This window comes from Mus musculus, chromosome 6 (assembly GCF_000001635.26).
Source record: "Mus musculus strain C57BL/6J chromosome 6, GRCm38.p6 C57BL/6J".
In the NCBI taxonomy this organism is placed as follows: Eukaryota; Metazoa; Chordata; class Mammalia; order Rodentia; family Muridae; genus Mus; species Mus musculus.
In genome coordinates, this window is record NC_000072.6 from 23,391,222 (window position 1) to 23,408,947 (window position 17,726).

The 17,726-nt window shown below is 39.2% G+C and overlaps 1 protein-coding gene across 17 annotated transcripts in view; it reads right to left on the bottom strand.

Moving 5' to 3' along the window:
* Cadps2 (Ca2+-dependent activator protein for secretion 2) overlaps nucleotides 1-17,726 on the bottom strand; it is a 578,403-nt gene that overhangs the window by 128,449 nt on the left and 432,228 nt on the right. The window lies entirely within an intron of this gene.

The window sequence follows — 17,726 nt, forward strand, 5'->3', positions numbered from 1 at the left end:
TTCATTTTTAACTGATTATATTTTCCTAAAGATGTACACTCATTATTCCAAGTATTAATATTAACGCTTATGTATAAAATAGGTAAAAACAAGGATTATTAAATGTAAAGAGAAATGGTTAGAATTACTTTACATCAAGGCTTTAATTTGATATTTACCGGTTGTGTGTGTATGTGCATGAATATATATTTCACGCTTGTTAACTAGTCAATTAGGACAAAAGCAATTAATTTCAAAGTTATACCTGGACCTCATTGACATAATGATCTTCTACTCACATCTAAGCACCACTTAAGTGTGAGGACTTTGTTCTTATGTACAATAAATAATTTGTTACTTCAGAAATTTACATGCTGTTGGGATTTAGGCTTTGAAAACATTTCTTGCAATTATAATTAATTTCTAAACAAGATAATATCTAATTTTACATTTGGAATAACAGCAGCTACATTTATCATGTAAGAATGGTTTTGAATGTTAATTATCGACAGACTAATAACAAAACACTGGTGCTGGTTTTGCATGTAGGAGGGAGAAAATGCCAATGGGTAAGTTATCCGGCAGGCAACTACATTTTAATGCTCCTGCTTTGCATCAAATGAATCAAATGTTTTCACATAACTGTTTCAAAATCATCTTTTACTAAGCAAATGTTAATACAAAACCCAGACAATTTTATTAGTTATTAGTAAACATTTGTGACAATGGTCATACACACACACACACACACACACACACACACAAAATCTCACTTCAGTGTTTTGGTTTTGCTGTTTTAAAGACAGGGTTGTATGTATCCCATGCTGGTCGCAAATGGCCAAAAATGTCTTTGAGTTCCTGCTCTGTCTCCCAAGGACTGGTCCTAGGCGCTCACTCTTGTGCTGGTCATGTGAGTCTCAGAGATGAGCCTAGAGCTTTGTGTGAGTGGGGTAAGCACTCTGTTGGCTGTATATATCCCTTCAGTACCACCTGAGAGCTTTATATACGTCATTAACCTGATACTAAGGATAATTTGGGTACTCAGATTCAACTAGCCCTAGATTATGTTGTTACACAGACAAGCAATAAGAATTCGTTCTAAATGATTAGTTACGGCAGGTTGTTTCACAGCAGGCCATGACAATTTGGTAAAAGACCAAGGAGTTTCCCATCCGGATGATGAGCATGGCTCTCTGACAGACGCTATATGGCGAGTTTGAGTGACTATTCTTGTTTCAACAGCTTGATGACGTCATGATCTGCAGTGCTAGAGAACTGCTTACCTGACAGGGTAGAATAGGGTTTCAGGTAAGGAACAGTGAGAGAGATGAGGCAGGAAAGGGTTTGCATCAAGATTTGAGGTGATAAATAGTACAATGCACAGGGAAACACTGCCAGTTCACCAACTTCGTTACTACCAAGTACAAATCAAACAGACAAAATACACTGGGTGATGTGAACTTGCCTTGATCTCCACCCACCACCCATCCACCCACCCCCTTAATGTGCACTGTATAAGGCAAACTTCTAATCTAGGTTATCAGTAATGAATGACAATTGGCTGCAATCAAGCCTTGGGTGAATAGCTTAATGACTTAATAATAAAGGCAAGTAATTCTTATGTCGTCAACAATGTTCTACTAACTCTTGCTATCAAAAGGAACATTACGATTCTTAGTTGCAGAATGTGAACTATGCTCCCTGCATTAGGCAAGATGTTTTGCTTGCAGAATAACAGAGTGTTCGCTATAGTCCTGTCTGTACTTTCCAAGGGAGGAGGAGGGTCAGGGAGGTGAGGCTACTTCTCCGAAACATAAGAGGCCAGAGACTGGACTTGAATCTGGCTTGCCTCTCACTTGAAGCCAGCATTCTCAAGTATCCACACATTACTTGCTTTCTTTTGTACTTTCTTAAAAAATAATGAAGAACAGAAAATAAAGTCCTACGCGGCACTTGGAATGGTATCTGACTAGCAATGCTGAAGGAAACATCGTAAACATTCTTATTTATACCAGATAGTCCCTACATTACTTATGCAAGGTGGAAAACTTAAAACCTAGCAAGTTAAAAACAAAACAAAACAAAACAAAACCTCTTATCCACTTACTGAAGACATTCATAATGAAAGTCCTAAGACCTGCTCTTTTTAAAAGATTTATTCATTTGTTTGTTTGTTTATTTATTTATTTATTTATTTATTTAAGGTATAGAAGAGGGTACTAGATCCCATTACAGATGGTTTCTGGGATTTGAACACAGGACCTCTGGAAGAGTATTTAGTAATCTTAACCGTTGAGCCGTCTCTCCAGCCCCACAAAAACCTTTTATATATCATAAGTGATATATTCACAGAAGCCCTGAGAGAAGTCTTAAACCAGTTATAGTTTATAAATGGGTTTTAGCAGCATTAGAATAATAGTTTTTATGTAATTATTATTTTATAAATATGAATTTTTTCTGTGCTTGTATGTCTGGATGCCTGCATGGTGCTCACAGAGGCCAGGAGTGTACACTGGATGCCCTGGAATTGGAGTTATAGATACTTGTGAGCTGCCATGTGGGTGGTAGGAATCAAACCTGGGTCCTCTGGAAGAGCAGCCAGTGCTTTTATCCACTGAGCCACCTCTCAAATCTCTATACGAGATAGGTTTTTTTTTTTTTTTAAGAATAAAGATTATAGATTTATTAGAATTCAGCCATCCCCTCACAAGGTTTCCCACTGTTCTTGTGGGGCCAGCCATGACCAGCTCCCCTTTAGAATTGCTCCAGCCCTCTTGGTTTTGCTCCTTCAACCCTGTCTTTGTCAAGTACCAGGAATACTAGTACTTATGAATCCTTTCACATCTCCTTTTGGCTCAAGATACCGTAAATGATCACACCATTAACGCCGTTGACAAGTCAGAGCCTTTATATTGGTCTATGACATGGTCACTGGTCCTGTTCATTTGTCTGTTCCCCCCTTCCAGCCTCTTAATTAATCTCACCATCCTATATGAAGAATTAACTTCACAATCTGCTCTCCCCACCCCCATGACCACTGTGTACATAAGGCCACTTGCTGTTATGACATAATTATGAACTAATTCTTTATTCCTTGCTTCCTTATCTCTGGTATCTACCAGGCTGGCTGAGAGAATGACTGTTGCTGTTCTGTGTAAACATACTGATGAAACAAATAGGCGCAACTGACAATGAGATCAGCGGGACAAGGCAGAAGAGCACAGGAACTGCTGTCCATCTAAGGCTAGGCAATGCTTGCCCTTCCTTAGTAGTATTAGCAGAGTTTGAATGGCTTGGAACACATGTATCACAGGACTGTATAATAGATAGGAAGTTTTGTAAAAGGCAACCAGGAGCAGGAGTCTTAGCTGAAGTACTTTGGGTAAAAGCACTCCTTTTTTTTGTTTTTTGTTTTTTTTTGTTTTTGTTGTTTGTAGAGACAGGGTTTCTCTGTGTAGCCCTGGCTGTCCTGGAACTAACTCTGTAGACCAGGCTGGTCTCGAAGTCAGAAATCCGCCTGCCTCTGCCTCCCAAGAGCTGGGATTAAATGCCTGAGTCGCCACCACTGCCCGGCTTGGGTCAAAGCACTCTTAAAAAGGAAAAATATATGTTTAGATTTAGAAGAAAATCTCTAGTATTGTCATTTTAGGTATATTCAAATTAATTTACTTTAAATATCAAGAAGGTAACTCTTCTCCTGAGGTACAAAAGGAAAAAAGTAATGATACATCTTTCACTGTGATAACAAAGACTGGTCAAATATGGTGATTTAGAATTCTAACATAAATGAAAATTTTCCTTACCTGAATATTAACTGTGGTTTAACTCTATGGCTGACAAATGTTAAAGTGGTATTGAGAAGAAAATGTATTGTCATGGATCAAGACTTAATAGCCATTTTTTTTTTTTTTTTTGCTTCATGGCTTATATTAATTGAAGTAACAAGATTTCAATAAACGTAGAGTGCTCTGTGAAGGAGGCTTGAGTCACAAGCAAAGTATGAAACACAGATTGGCAGTGGGATTTTTTCCCCACATTTTTTATTATATATTTTCAAATGTTATCCCCTTTCCTAGTTTTCCCTCCGACCCCCCCCCCGCCGCCCCCCCCCCTCACCAATATACCCACTCCTGCTTCATAGCCCTAGCCCTGGCATTCTCCTATACTGGGGCATAGAACCTTCACAGGACCAAGGGCCACTCCTGTGGGAATGTTTTTAATTATGGATGAAGTCAAACTATGATAGAAGCACCTTCTTGTACTGTAAGCAACTAAATAATGAATACAGTTGTGTCTATGTTCATCATATTTCAAAGATCACTAAAGGATAGAACTAATACATTAGAACTTTCTGCCACTGACTGAGTCTGATCTCCCATGTGGCTACACATCATGTTCTATATTCAAAATAACACACACACACACACACACACACACACACACACACGTCTGTATATACAGATACTAACATGCACATAATATCTGCATACAGGCAGTGAAAAATACTGTTTATTTGAAATGCAGATCCATTACCATATCTCATGAGGGTTATATAGTTTTTCTAATCCTTCTATGGAATAAGGTATTTTCAACTTGTAGTATTAGTCAACATGGCAGGTTATGATGTTGCATGACACCATTCTTGAGGAAGAGTCATAAACAAATGTCTATTTACCTGAGACAGAGAAGTAATAACAGACCCAAACTGAGTTTTACGGGTCAGGGGTTATTTACAGTAGCAGAAATAACCCAAAGATAGCTAAAGCCACCAAAAGATCACCCCACAAAATCAAGAAATGTCTGAAAATATCTCTCAACAGTCCTTTTCACTTATGTAAGCTTGAGGAATAAGAGACCTACTGTATCTGGTCAGTTTCAGGGAATTCCTGAGGCTTTTGAGTTGTTTATTCCCTAGGCTTAATGAGAATCTCTACAGGATGGAATGCTTTTCTTCTCCACAAAACACCCTTAGTCTCAACAAGCTTCCCAGCAAGATGGAGTTTTATCTCCAAGGAAATGGCTTCACAACAATGATTAAAAGAAAAAAATATTTATATACAATAGATATCTTGTCTTGCCCTTTTTCCACCAGTAAATGTAAATTATAGTTTAAGGAAGTTGACTTAAAAACCATAACACAGAGAGCTGAAATAGATGGCTCAGTGGGTAAGAACACTGGCTGCTTATCCAGAGGTCCTGAGTTCAATTACCAATGATCACACAATGGCTCACAACCATCTCTAATGTGATCTGATTGTGATCTGATTCCCTGCTTTGTCTGAAGCTCTCTGTCATGCAGGCAGATATGCAAATAAAGTGCTCATATACATAAATAAATAAATCGTAAAAAAAAACATAAGATAGGAAAGAGAGGACTAAACAATACTATCCAGCTTTCTATTACCTACTGACTTCTAGAACAGAGAAAGCAGGTTAGAAATAGGTGCCTACAAAGGAAAAGGCTAATTACTTTCCAGTTTTAAAATAAGTCTGGGAGAAAATGTGACACAAAAGGGTTATAGCATTCAGTGTTTAGGTAGAGAAGAAAGTTAAGCATCTAGGCAAATACTCAGATACGGATGGGCAAGAAGTGCAGTTTCACTTTCTGTGCTTGTGGAATTTGTCCTTCACACATTCTACACTACTGTTTCATAGTCAAAAACAAAAACAAAAACAAAAACAAAAACAAAAACAATTCCCAGAGGCCAATGATACAAACAAAAATTAATTTTAGCATGTTTAAGACCCATTTGTGTATAATTTTGAGCAGAGATGATTTGCTTTCTACATTTTTCAAAACACTTTGTAATGGACAACGATCACTGGAGAGCCTCTAGGAGCGCAGGATGAACAGACCCAAGTCACCTTCTGTGTAACACAAATCATGCTGTCCTCTCTGAAGTTCATGGTAAAATTGTATAAAGTGTCTAAGATGTCTACTGACAGTGGAATCTGTTGAACTTTAAGCAGTACGTCTAACAAAAAAATCACTTAACTAAGGGTTTCTTCTTAATTATTGCTTATAAATCACCACCTAGCATCTAAGAACTCAAGTTTTGTTTCGAAAGCCACTTTATTTTTCATGGTCATTTCCACCTGGACAGCTTCTAGGTACTTGAGGGATAAGTGAGCCTCAAATCTCTAAGCATGGATAGGGACTAAGTGCTGGACAGCATGGGTTGAATGGACAGGCCAAAAGCAATGGTACTTAGAAAACTGATTTTATCAATGATATGAATTTCTTCGAAACTCCTATAACCCATCAGGGAAGTCTGTGTCTTGGTTTGGTGAACTCTGGTTAAGAGTTCACTTGTAAGCAAGGAGAAGGCAAACATTACGGTACCAGACGCTTTGGGTTTCTTAGAGGCTTCCTGTCACCTGTGTTCTCCTCTGAGGAATGTATGACATCTTACTTTCCCCTAGAGAGAGTGAGAAGGGAAGAGACACCTAGAGGGTGGTATTTCTGAATTGTCAATTCTGCCTGCAGCACAGCGGGTAAAGCCACTTTGCACTTCGTGTATTTCCCACCAATATCCATTTGTGAAAGGGAGAGGGAGGCCCAGTGCGAGAATAGGAATGGTGGGGGATGATGAGGACAAGGAACCATCACCCCCTCTGACTTTCCCAACCTGCAACACTTCCTATTGTTTCCATCAGGATGGCCAAGCATTTGGATGGGTGTGCATTATCGAAACAGCGTTGTTTCCTGCTCTGAAGTTATATTTATATCCATACCCTCTTACTGAGACTGGAGAAAGACATTCTGTAAGAAAAATTGTGAAGATGAAAGTTTGAAATCATAATTCTCTTCCTTACTCTCTTTTATAAGAGCTTTCTAAAATTTTTTTTGAATTAAAATATAATTACATTATTTACCCCTTCCCTTTCCTGCCTCCCGCCCCTCTCATGTAACTCCCAGCTCTCTTTTATACAGAGACCGCTTTCTTAGGATCCTTTCTTTGCATTTTGTGTTACATTCTGCTTTCTTGGAGACTGTAAACATTAAAAAATAATTCTACAATGGAATCAGGAATTAGGGTTTTTAGAGATACCAGACTTGATGGAGTTTCTAGGTTGTGCCAAAGACAAAGAGGTATTCGTTAGCTACTTTCTCTTGGGAGCACACAAGAAAACTAATTCAAATTAAGAAATTTGTACACACTCTAGAATTCAAGAGAAACAAAATGCTAAGAGAATTTGAATTAAAAATAGAAGATCGCTGTAGTTCTTTCAAACAGGAATAATTATGGGTGAGAGTTTTGACTGTGGGATGGCAACCCCCTCCCTCATTTAATGCCCTGTGTTCCTGCTGGAGGTGGGCTCTACAAGTTCTCTCTCCCTACTGACCAGCATTTCATCTAAGGCTCCTCCCTTTGAGTCCTGAGAGTCTCTCACCTCCCACATCTCTGGTGCATTCTGGAGAGTCCCACCAACCTCCTACCTCCTGATGTTCCCATTCTTTCTGCTGGCCCTCAGGGCTTCAGTCCTTTTCCCTCACCCATACCAGATCAGTTTCCCCTCTCCCTACCCCCTTCCTGCTAACCCACCCCCTGCCCACTTTCCCTCCAGGTCCTTCCCTCCCTCCCCACTTGTGATTGCTTTCTCCTCCCTCCCAAGTAGGACTGAGGCATCCTCACTTGGGCCCTTCAGCTTGTTGACCTTTTTGAGTTCTGTGGCCTGTTTCCTGGGCATTCTGCTTTTTTTTTTCTTTCTAATATCCAATTATTAGTGAGTACATACCACACATGTCCTTCTGAGTCTGAGTTACCTCACTAGGGATGATATTATCTAGTTCTATCCATTTGTCTGCAAAACTCAGGGAACTCTTTCTTAATGGCTGAGTAGTATTCCATTGTGTAAATGAACCACATTTTCTGTATCCATTCTTCTCTTGTGGGACATCTGGGTTGTTTCCAGTTTCTGGCTATCACAAATAGAACATAGTGGAACATGTGCCCTGTAGCATGTTGGGGTATCTTTTGCATATATTCCCAAGAGTGATATTGCTGGGTGTTTAGGTGGATCTATTTCTAATTTTCTGAGGAACCTCCAGATTGATTTCCAGAATGGTTGTACCAGTTTGCAATCCCACCAGCAATTGAGGAGTGTTCCTCTTTCTCCACATCCTCTCCAACATGTGTTGTCACCTGAGGTTTTGATTTTAGCCATTCTGATGGGTGTATGGTGGAATCTCAGGGTCGTTTTGATTTGCATTTCTCTGATCATTAAAGACTTTGAACATTTCTTTAGGTGCTTCTCAGCCATTCAAGATTCCTCTGTTGTGAATTCTCGGTTTAGTTCTATACTCCAGTTTTTTATTGGGTTGTTTGGTTTTTTGGTAGTTAGTTTCTTGAATTCCTTATATATTTTGGATATTAGCCCTCTATTGAATGTGGGGTTAGTGAAGACTCTCACCCATAATTGCTCCTGTTAGAAAGAATTACAGGGATGGAAATGGAGAGGGGCCTGAGGAAAAGAAGGTCCAGTGACAGGCCCAAAGAGGGATCCAGCTCAAGGGGAGGTCCCAAGGCCTGACACTATTACTGAGCCTATGGAGCTATCACTGCACTCTGGAATACCCAATGAGCAGCTGAAAGAGTCAGATGCAGATATTTGCACCCAACCAATGGACAGAAGCGACTGACTCCTGTGGTTGAATTAGGGAAGGCCAAAAGAAGCTGAGAAGGGGGCCAACCCTGTGGGAGGACCAGCAGTCTCAATAAATCTGGACCCCTGAGATCTCTCAAACACTGGACCACAAAACAGGCAGCATACACCAGCTGAAATGAAGCCCCATCATACACAGCAGAGGACTGCTGGGTCTGTGTTCAGAGATGATACACCTAATCCTGAAGAGACTGGAGGCCCCAGGGAGTTTGGAGTTCAGGAGGGGTGGGGGTTGGGGAATGGGGACATTCTTGTGGAGATAGGGGAGTGTGGAGGAGTTATGGGATGTGGAACAGTCAGAGGGTGGAGGCGGGGGAGGGGTGGTTAGGGGGGATAAAATCTGGAGTGTAAATAAATAAACAAAATTAAAACAAAAATGAGAAGATTGCTACATAGTTTTTTTATATCTATCTATAAACTATCTTTATCTGTCTGTCTCTATCAATTTAACAATCAATCAATCAATCAATCATTGGCTCTCTTCCATTTTATATTGTATTTTAAAATATAATGTCACCTTTATTGACAGCTAAAGACAAGGGATTCAGAAAAATAAAATAAAAAAAGAACAAAAATTTTGTATAAAATGCCAATCAAAAATAACTGGAAGTACTATAAATATCATTCTAATTTTTTCTATAAATCTACAGATATCTATTATTCAATTCTATTATTTTAATGAACTTAGTAGACATTTCACATATCACTTAAATATTCTAACATATCTTTTCTAATGGAAGAGCATTTAATCAGATGGCACATCCATGTAATTCTCTTTTAGAACCAATTTGGATGTTTCTTCTAATTTATCTACTATAGTTCACACTTTAATAACTAGGTTTCTACTTTAGGTTCTTAAATCATAGGTTTTTTCCTTTGGGAAATGTCTCTAGAGTATATGCTAAGTTAAACATGATATACTTGATTATTTGATACACTGTAAAGTTGCTTTTTAAAGATAGCAAAAGAGCCTTACAATCTGACCTGCAGCATTTGAGGGCATCAATTTTCCTGCAGCAGCATTAACAGTAGTCTTTATCATTTGTTATAATCATTTTAAGTTTTATATGTTAAAGCTATATTCTTTTCAATATAAAGTTCTATACTTAAAATGACAGCCATTTTACTATGTATTTCTAGTCATTTTCATGGGCCATAGAATCACTCCATTGAATCAATTAAAACATTTAACGATTAATTCTACTAAGTGTTGTCACAACGAAAAATGGTTTTGAGCATGCCACAGGGTCTGAACACAGTGTATGACTGAAGCTGTGTGAGATTTCTAGGAGCTTGTGACAAAACTCCAAGTAACCAAGACAAGAGTCTTGTAGCCTCGGCTCCGCCATGGCATGGATGGTTCTGGAAAGTGCTTTTGGCCTTTCTCAGGTATAGTGCACAGGAGTGGGCTTTGCTCCAGATTACCCATCATTTTACTTTTGTTATTCAAAAATGTTTCCATGCATGGGTTGTCCTCTTAAGTGTATTCAGCCCAAACTCATGTGAACTTCATTAATTTGGACTTGTTTAACCCCCTAGAATATCCTCAGAATATAAACTGTCTGATGCTCTGAATAAAGTTTGCTCTTGCACAAGGCTTTAGTCCATCTCATTTTTAGGCCCCAGGTTTACACTGCCAAGTAGAATGGTAACAGCACACCACACTCATTCACTTACAGACTGCTGTAGATACTTCTACACAACATTGATAGAGTTTTCTTCAGACAATTAAAAATATATCCCTCTCACTTTCCCTCTCTCTCCCTTCTCTCCTCCTGAACCAAGTTTGTGGACTTATTAATTACAAGGCAAGCTAAAAATATTAAACATAACACTCTGTTGCTAAAAGGAGGGTAGAAATATGTTACTTGACTCATGGTGGATAGGTATGTTCCTTGACTCATGGCTGAACAAAATTATCTGACCAAAAAATCCTGAAGGAGGACGTGTTTATTTTTGGCTTATAGTTCCAAGGGACACAGTCCGTTGTAGCAGGGAAGTCAGGAAGGCAGAAAGCAGGAAGTGGCTGGTCACCCACAGTCAAAAACCAGAGAACACTTGTACTCAGCTCACTTTCTCTTTTTTGTTCAGCACAGGATCCCAGCCCGTGGTGAGCACCCACATTTAACACTGGTCTTCCTGCCTCAATCATCCTAACTGAAATAGCCCACTGAAGTGCCAGATTTTCTTCTTTGGTGCTCTACTTTGGTGGCAACCCAGGTCTCAATTCATCATGCTGTCTGACATTAGAGATCTATTAATAGAAGATAAAAGGCCTTCTAGCTGGGAAATAGGTAAATTAGAAGAGAATAGAATGGAGAAGAGAAAGTGCTTAAAAACACAGCAGCACTCTATCTAGAACATGACACTTCCTTATATCTCAATCAGGGTGATTCAAAAGAAATCCAGTTACCCCCAAACTAGCACAGATGAATCAGAGAGCCACACAGAAATCACTGAGAAGGAATGAAAAGAGATACCATATATAGGTATATTATAACAAACCTATCTGTCTTCTCACACTCACTCGTAAAAGCACAAGCAGAGAAAAGAGTGTTAATTATGTTCCAAAGCAATAAAGAGAGTTGGAAAAATTAGTAACGTCTTCAATTCTGAGCGAAAATGATCATCAGCCTATCACTGTATACACAGCAAAGCTTCCTTTAAAGGGCAGGGTAAAAGAAAGGAAATTTCCAGATAGAAATATTCACTAACTATTGGCTCTTCCATACAGGAAATTCCGAAGAATTACACTGTAGGTCATAGTAAAATTGTTTCTAATTTTATCAACCAACATAAGCAAATTTTGATTATAAAATATTAAAAATAATATCTAGCAATTTGTATTGTTAGAAAACAAATTATACAGCTGGAAACCCGATGATATAAGCTCACAAGCAAGGAAGGCAGAGAAGAGCTAAGGTTATCTAATCTTGCATGAAACTTTAAAGGTTCAGCCATGGATCTGGTACAAGTTCAAATACAACTGCTGGAAGATGCAAACTATTGGGAGAAAGAAATATGCAACAGGGAACTAGAGAAAGAAGGCATTCCAAGTATGTGACAAAAGAAAATGTAGAATCAAATGGTGAATGTTAATGTACTTTCATTAGAATGCATGTTAATAGTAAAGAGACTGAACTCACTAAAATATTACCACACTAAAAAAAAAAAAAAAAAAAAAAAAAGTCAATTCACACTAAAATTTAAGAACATAGAGAAGCCGGGGCTGGAGAGATGGTTCAGCAGTTAAGAGCACTGACTGTTCTTCCAGAGGTCTTTAGTTCAATTCCCAGCAACCACATGGTTGTTCATAACTATCTGTCAGGGATCTGATGCTTCTGGTGTTTTTGAAGACAGCTACAGTGTACTCATATACATTTAAAAAAGAAAAAGAAAAGGAATAAACGAGAGCCAAAAGAACAAGCTCATATGAGACAAACAGAAAAAGAAAGTGAAAATAATTGTGTAAATAACATTGATACAAAATCAACACTAGTTATGATAAGGATCTCTAATAATGTTCATAGGAAGACTGAAGAATTTCAAGATTGACTGTACATAGTAAAACAGTCTCAAAACATAAAGCAAAACAGACAGAAATAGAAGAAAGCAAAACAGCAATGGCAGTCTCTACACACCATGGTCATATATCTAACAGGCAAAAGTTGAAAAGGATTAGAGGCCATGAAGCACATAGGTTCTGCTTGTACTAACTACTTCGAGGTAAAAAAGCAACAGGAAACATTTACAATTTTTGAAGCATCTTAAGAATTTTGATATTTTATACATACTTGGCCATAAATAAAATCCCCACAACTTACAATGTATTGGCAGCTCACGGATCACATAATAAAATGAGGTCTGAGCTCAATTCTCAAGAAATTAACGAATGATCAAAATTTCTTGAAGGGAATCTTAAATATTTCCTACACAGAAAATTTCTAATATGCTATAAAAGCAACATTTAGGAGAATATAGAGTCTCAAACCCTTCGTTGAATATATGATCTACCATGAATTAGCAAGGTAAGAAAAAAGTGCCTCAAAATCAAGGAAGGAACAATTAAGGGAAAGAAAAAAAAATCCATGACAAGGAAAGGACAGGAAGTACACCTTTGGGGCAGAGGGGAGATGACTAAATTTGTCAAAACCAACAGCTGCAGGAACTATGGAGGGCAAAGAGCGAGCTTGAACCCATGCAAATGTGAAAATGAAAATTAGCCATCCAACCAATATTGCACTAGATTAAGGATTTCTACAGGAAATGTATCTTGTGACAAATGCTTGATGTCGTCTCATTGGAGAGGAAGGAGGATGAGCTGCTGTCCCATTGAATACTGGAGAGCTATTCCCTAGAGCCTTAGTGAATAGACAGCGGGTGGCGGTCAGATGCTTCACTGTTGGAAAGAGAAGTGACAGGTAAGGATGAAAGAAAAGCTAAAAGGAATGCTGTTGTCCCAGGCGAGCATTGGAGACCTTGTTTTTGTCTAAGGCTTACTTGATGTACCTAGTGTATATTAAAACACCCACTTCTTGCTGGCTCTTTCATCCGGTGCTTTGGAAGAATCCCAAAGTTGCTTAATGTGAACAGAAAACAGAGGAACCTGATTATCTGATGTCAGTTAACCGGTCCCCAAGATGCAATCTGTCTCCCTCCCTCCCTTCATGGTAGGTTTCCTTCCTCCAGCTTTAGCTTATGTTTTTGTTAATCTTCCGCTCAGTCTACAAGGGTCCCGAGCACCAGGGTGAGAAGGAGCTGCAAGGTTCGAGCACGTCACTTCTGCCTGAAGCTTTTTGATAGACTGTTCTGACGGTACTCAACATTCACCTGTGCACTTGGGACTTCTATAACAAGACCCCCAGAAGCTCATGTACCTAACGCAGCCTGCCTGGTGAAAAATCGAAGTACAAAACTTTTCCATCATCATAGCTCAGTCACAGTTGGAGGTGTCCAACAAGTGACTTGCATACAAACATTTCCAAAGTCAAAAACATCCGAAATCTAAAACCTTCTTGTCCCAACCATTTTTTGTAAGGGGTAGTGGACTTACACAGTGTACATTAAAAAAAAAAAATGATCTGATACCTCAATAGTATCTGGTTATAAACAAATTGTTGGCATAATTTTTATTGATCTATTTCAGAACCAAAGCAAGTAGGTATTGTGGTTTTTGTTTTTGTTTTGTTTTGTTTTGTTTTTCGGCACATGAACAAGTAAGAGGTGTGGCTCAGAAAGATTAGGACCAATTGTTCAAAGCCAAAGGGCTGGTAAGTAGAAGAGCCAGAGTCTTTGATTCCCTTCTCAGTGCTCTTAGGATATATTAAGTCTTCCCCCCCCCACACTGAGCTTTTTATCTTTGTGTTGTTTAAGAGTGCATATATCCTACATCATGTTGAACTAGGTTGGACAGGTAAAGATAATGTCGAAAATGTGAGATCAGAGCAGATTTAGGGATGTTCTATATTTTCTCAGAAAATGTAAAGACATCATATGACTCATGTGAAAGGCACTCATTCATAACGCCTTTTAGCTTGATGAATTGAACACGCAGGCTAGAATCTGCCAGATGAACCATATTCTGAGGGAAACGCTGGCTATGGTATTTGACCTTGCTTCCCACTTCTTGGAAGTGAGCCTCTGCCCTTAAAATTCAGGTGACATGTCTATCTGAATTTTCTTGACAAGGTCTCACGCGTGCTGGCCTGGAGCTAGCCATAGAATATAGGATGATCTTCAACTCCCGACCCTCTTGTCTCCTCCTTTCATGTGCTAGGATTACAGTCTTACAATCATTTCTTTATGCCGTATACCTAGCAGTGAAAATCATATGATCCTCTTTGATTCATTGTCTATGATTTTACTAAAATGGGTATTCTTATCTCTGAAATTAGAGTGGAGAGGCAGAGATTTCATCTCTGAAGTGACAATCAAGGTGAGTGTTAGCATCTACGAAGGCAGAAGCATCAAAATCTGATGATCCAACAGATGCCCATTGGGGGGAAAAAAAATAAAGGTGGCTTTTATATGTACTACAGCCGCATTGTCCACTCTTACCTCCTATTGAGCCAGCACATCAGTGCTCTCCTTTGAAAGTCTCATAGCAGATCCCAGGTGGTTTTACTAAAGGTAGAATTATGGGTTACTATATCGTAGGTCTTACATTAAATTGGGACATAAAAGCCATTTTATGCTGTGGCTTTCGTTTCGCCACCCTTGGCTTGATATGCAAACTTGAGGCGTATAAACACACGTCCCAGCCTCGAACTTTGCCCTCAGGATGCATTGTCTCTCCCATCTCTGTTCACCTTCCCGTCGGCCCTCTGCGGGACCTTCATTGTGAGAGGCTGTGTTATTTACGGGTGTGTGTGGTTCTCTTCCTACAGGAGTGGGCTGGTTGCTGTCCTTGACTCACTTTTTTTCTTTCTTCTTTTCTTCCTTCTGTCTTCCTCTGTCTTGGTACCAGCCAGGCCCTTTCTGTTTGTGTCTATTCTTTTATTTCAGAGAGCTATTCAGTGAAGACGGGGCTCACAGAATGCACACACCCAGCAAGCTCAGCATTGCATGATGGGAATGTGCTCCCTGGGGAAAAAAAAAATTCACTCCAGAAGCTGCTGCTGCTGTCCTTCACTTCAGCTAATAACAAAAGGTGAGCCGTCTTCCTTTTGAATTTGTTTGTCAGAGGCAGTTTTCAGGTAACGAACAAAACGATTCTCTGTGTGTCTTGACAGATGCAAGAGTGATCAGAAAAATGCCGACGATAGACGGCAGGAAAGTTGGGACTCTACACTGACACAATTCTTTTTTTTTTTTTTTTCCATTTTTTATTAGGTATTTCGCTCATTTACATTTGCAATGCTATACCAAAAGTCCCCCATAGCCACCCACCCCCTCTCCCCTACCCACCCACTCCCCTTTTATGGCCCTGGCGTTCCCCTGTACTGGGGCATATAAAGTTTGCGTGTCCAATGGGCCTCTCTTTCCAGTGATGGCCGACTAGGCCATCTTTTGATGCATATGCAGCTAGAGTCAAGAGCTCCGGGGTACTGGTTAGCTCATAATGTTGTTCCACCTATAGGGTTGCAGATCCCTTTAGCTTCTTTGGTACTTACTGACACAATTCTTAACAAAACTCTATACAGACAAACATCAGGCATGGCAGATGTGCACCACGGTAGTATATTCTCCAGAAAGAAGTGATGGCACTAGAATATCCTATTAGCAAAGAAATTAGTAATATAATCACACGCATGTTGCAGTATGTCTGCTTAGCAGGAGGTAGAATGGCTGGACTACAGGAATTTTTTTTTTTTTTGCATTTCTCCTTCCTCACAGCTTACGTCATTCTCGGCTGGGTGGTCAGGAAAGTGGACAAGGATGATAGCAGCTGATACTGATAGAGCCCCTATGTGTATCCAGTGGCTTGACATGGCTGTCCCTGGTCTTACTCCAAGAAAGTTCAGTTTTTTTCCAGTCCGGTTTATTCTTTCAAATTTCAAAGCCAGGGTCCCAGTAGATATACCTGGCCCATTTTATTCTTGATCATGGGAAAAGGGCATCACTGGAGCAGGGCGTCTCTGAATGGAGATTTTGGGGCTGCAAACATCCCAGAGAAGCAGCAATGCTCAGCTTCTTTGTGATAACATCTAGCTTGAGCTAAAGTTTGAACTTCCACTTCTTTTCTCTCTTTTAAGTTGCATCCACCCAGATGTTGAAGCAGAGACCGACTCACTGTGTATATTTTAACTTTTTATAAAGTGGACTTAATGGGAAAATTGAATTAAATATGCAGGGATATATAAACACACTCTATTACAAGTTACATGACCCAAGAAGCCCACACCCACTCTAGAGTGTGGGCTACTGTTCTCCTATGTCTCTCTCTCCTTTCCTAACATCCTGCTTAAACATACACTAAATTCATTTCTTAATAAATGCCAACTTTGCTTCATAAAAATTACATTATCATCATGAAGAAAACAATAGTTTTGTAGAATAAAGGTAACTATAGCAACCTCATATTCAAATCAGGTTTCCTCTTAGGCAGTCGCAAGCACTCCTAGGTACTTCAGGGGCTTTACATTAAAATACGCATCAAACACACAAATTTGGGGGCCTCATTAGTTGAATCTCTCACTCAGTGTTTGCAATTTAATTCCACCTTTCAGCATCAATAAGTAAAGTAATCTGATTGTATAATTGTCTTTGGGTTTGCTTCCAGGAAATCTCTCCACACATCTGTGAGTGCTGCCCAACTCTGGAATGAATCTCAAAGCCCAGGGCTCAGGAGGCACTGCATCAGCTACTGGCTTTGGCAAAGGAGCTCTTGACATTGGCTGTCAAGGAAGAGCCATCAAAGTCCCCCAAACCAGCTCTCCAACCTCACCTGCACTTCACAGAGGGTTCAGATAGGGGATGTGTAGAAAAACAAAAACAAAGAACAACAATAACAATACAAATAAACAACAGTTGATAACCTTTTCCCACTATTCAAACATGGGCCCATAAGCAAGTGATAACAGGAGAAGACCCCCCAAGAGTAAAATCAACTTTATTTTACTGTGGACTGACAGACACCAGCAGTAGAGATTTTTAGCAAAGTTTCATTGTATCTACAATATGCAAAGCACTGCATTAATGAATGAAGAGAATAGCTTAATGGTAATAAAATTTTAAATTTCAAAATATGATCTAGTAGGGTAGAGGCAAGATGTGTGTTTAACATAGGCACACTCATGAGAAACAGCTCAGGAAAGCAGCAGATGAAAGATTTGTAGAGTCTGGATGAGCTATGTAAGGTGTTTTACAGGAGTTTTTAGGAGGCCTGACTGCAAACGACCTGGAAAAAGGGAAATATCCCACAGAAATTAACAGGCTTTATGGGATAAGCTTCTATGTAAGTGACTTTGTAAGATAATGATGGAACCGGGATTGGGAAGACAACTCAAAATTTATGGTTTTCTTTCTTTCTTTCTTTCTTTCTTTCTTTCTTTCTTTCTTTCTTTCTTTCTTTCTTTCTTTCTTTCTTTCTTTCTTTCTTTTTTGATTGGATAGTTTCTTTATTTATATTTCAAATGTTT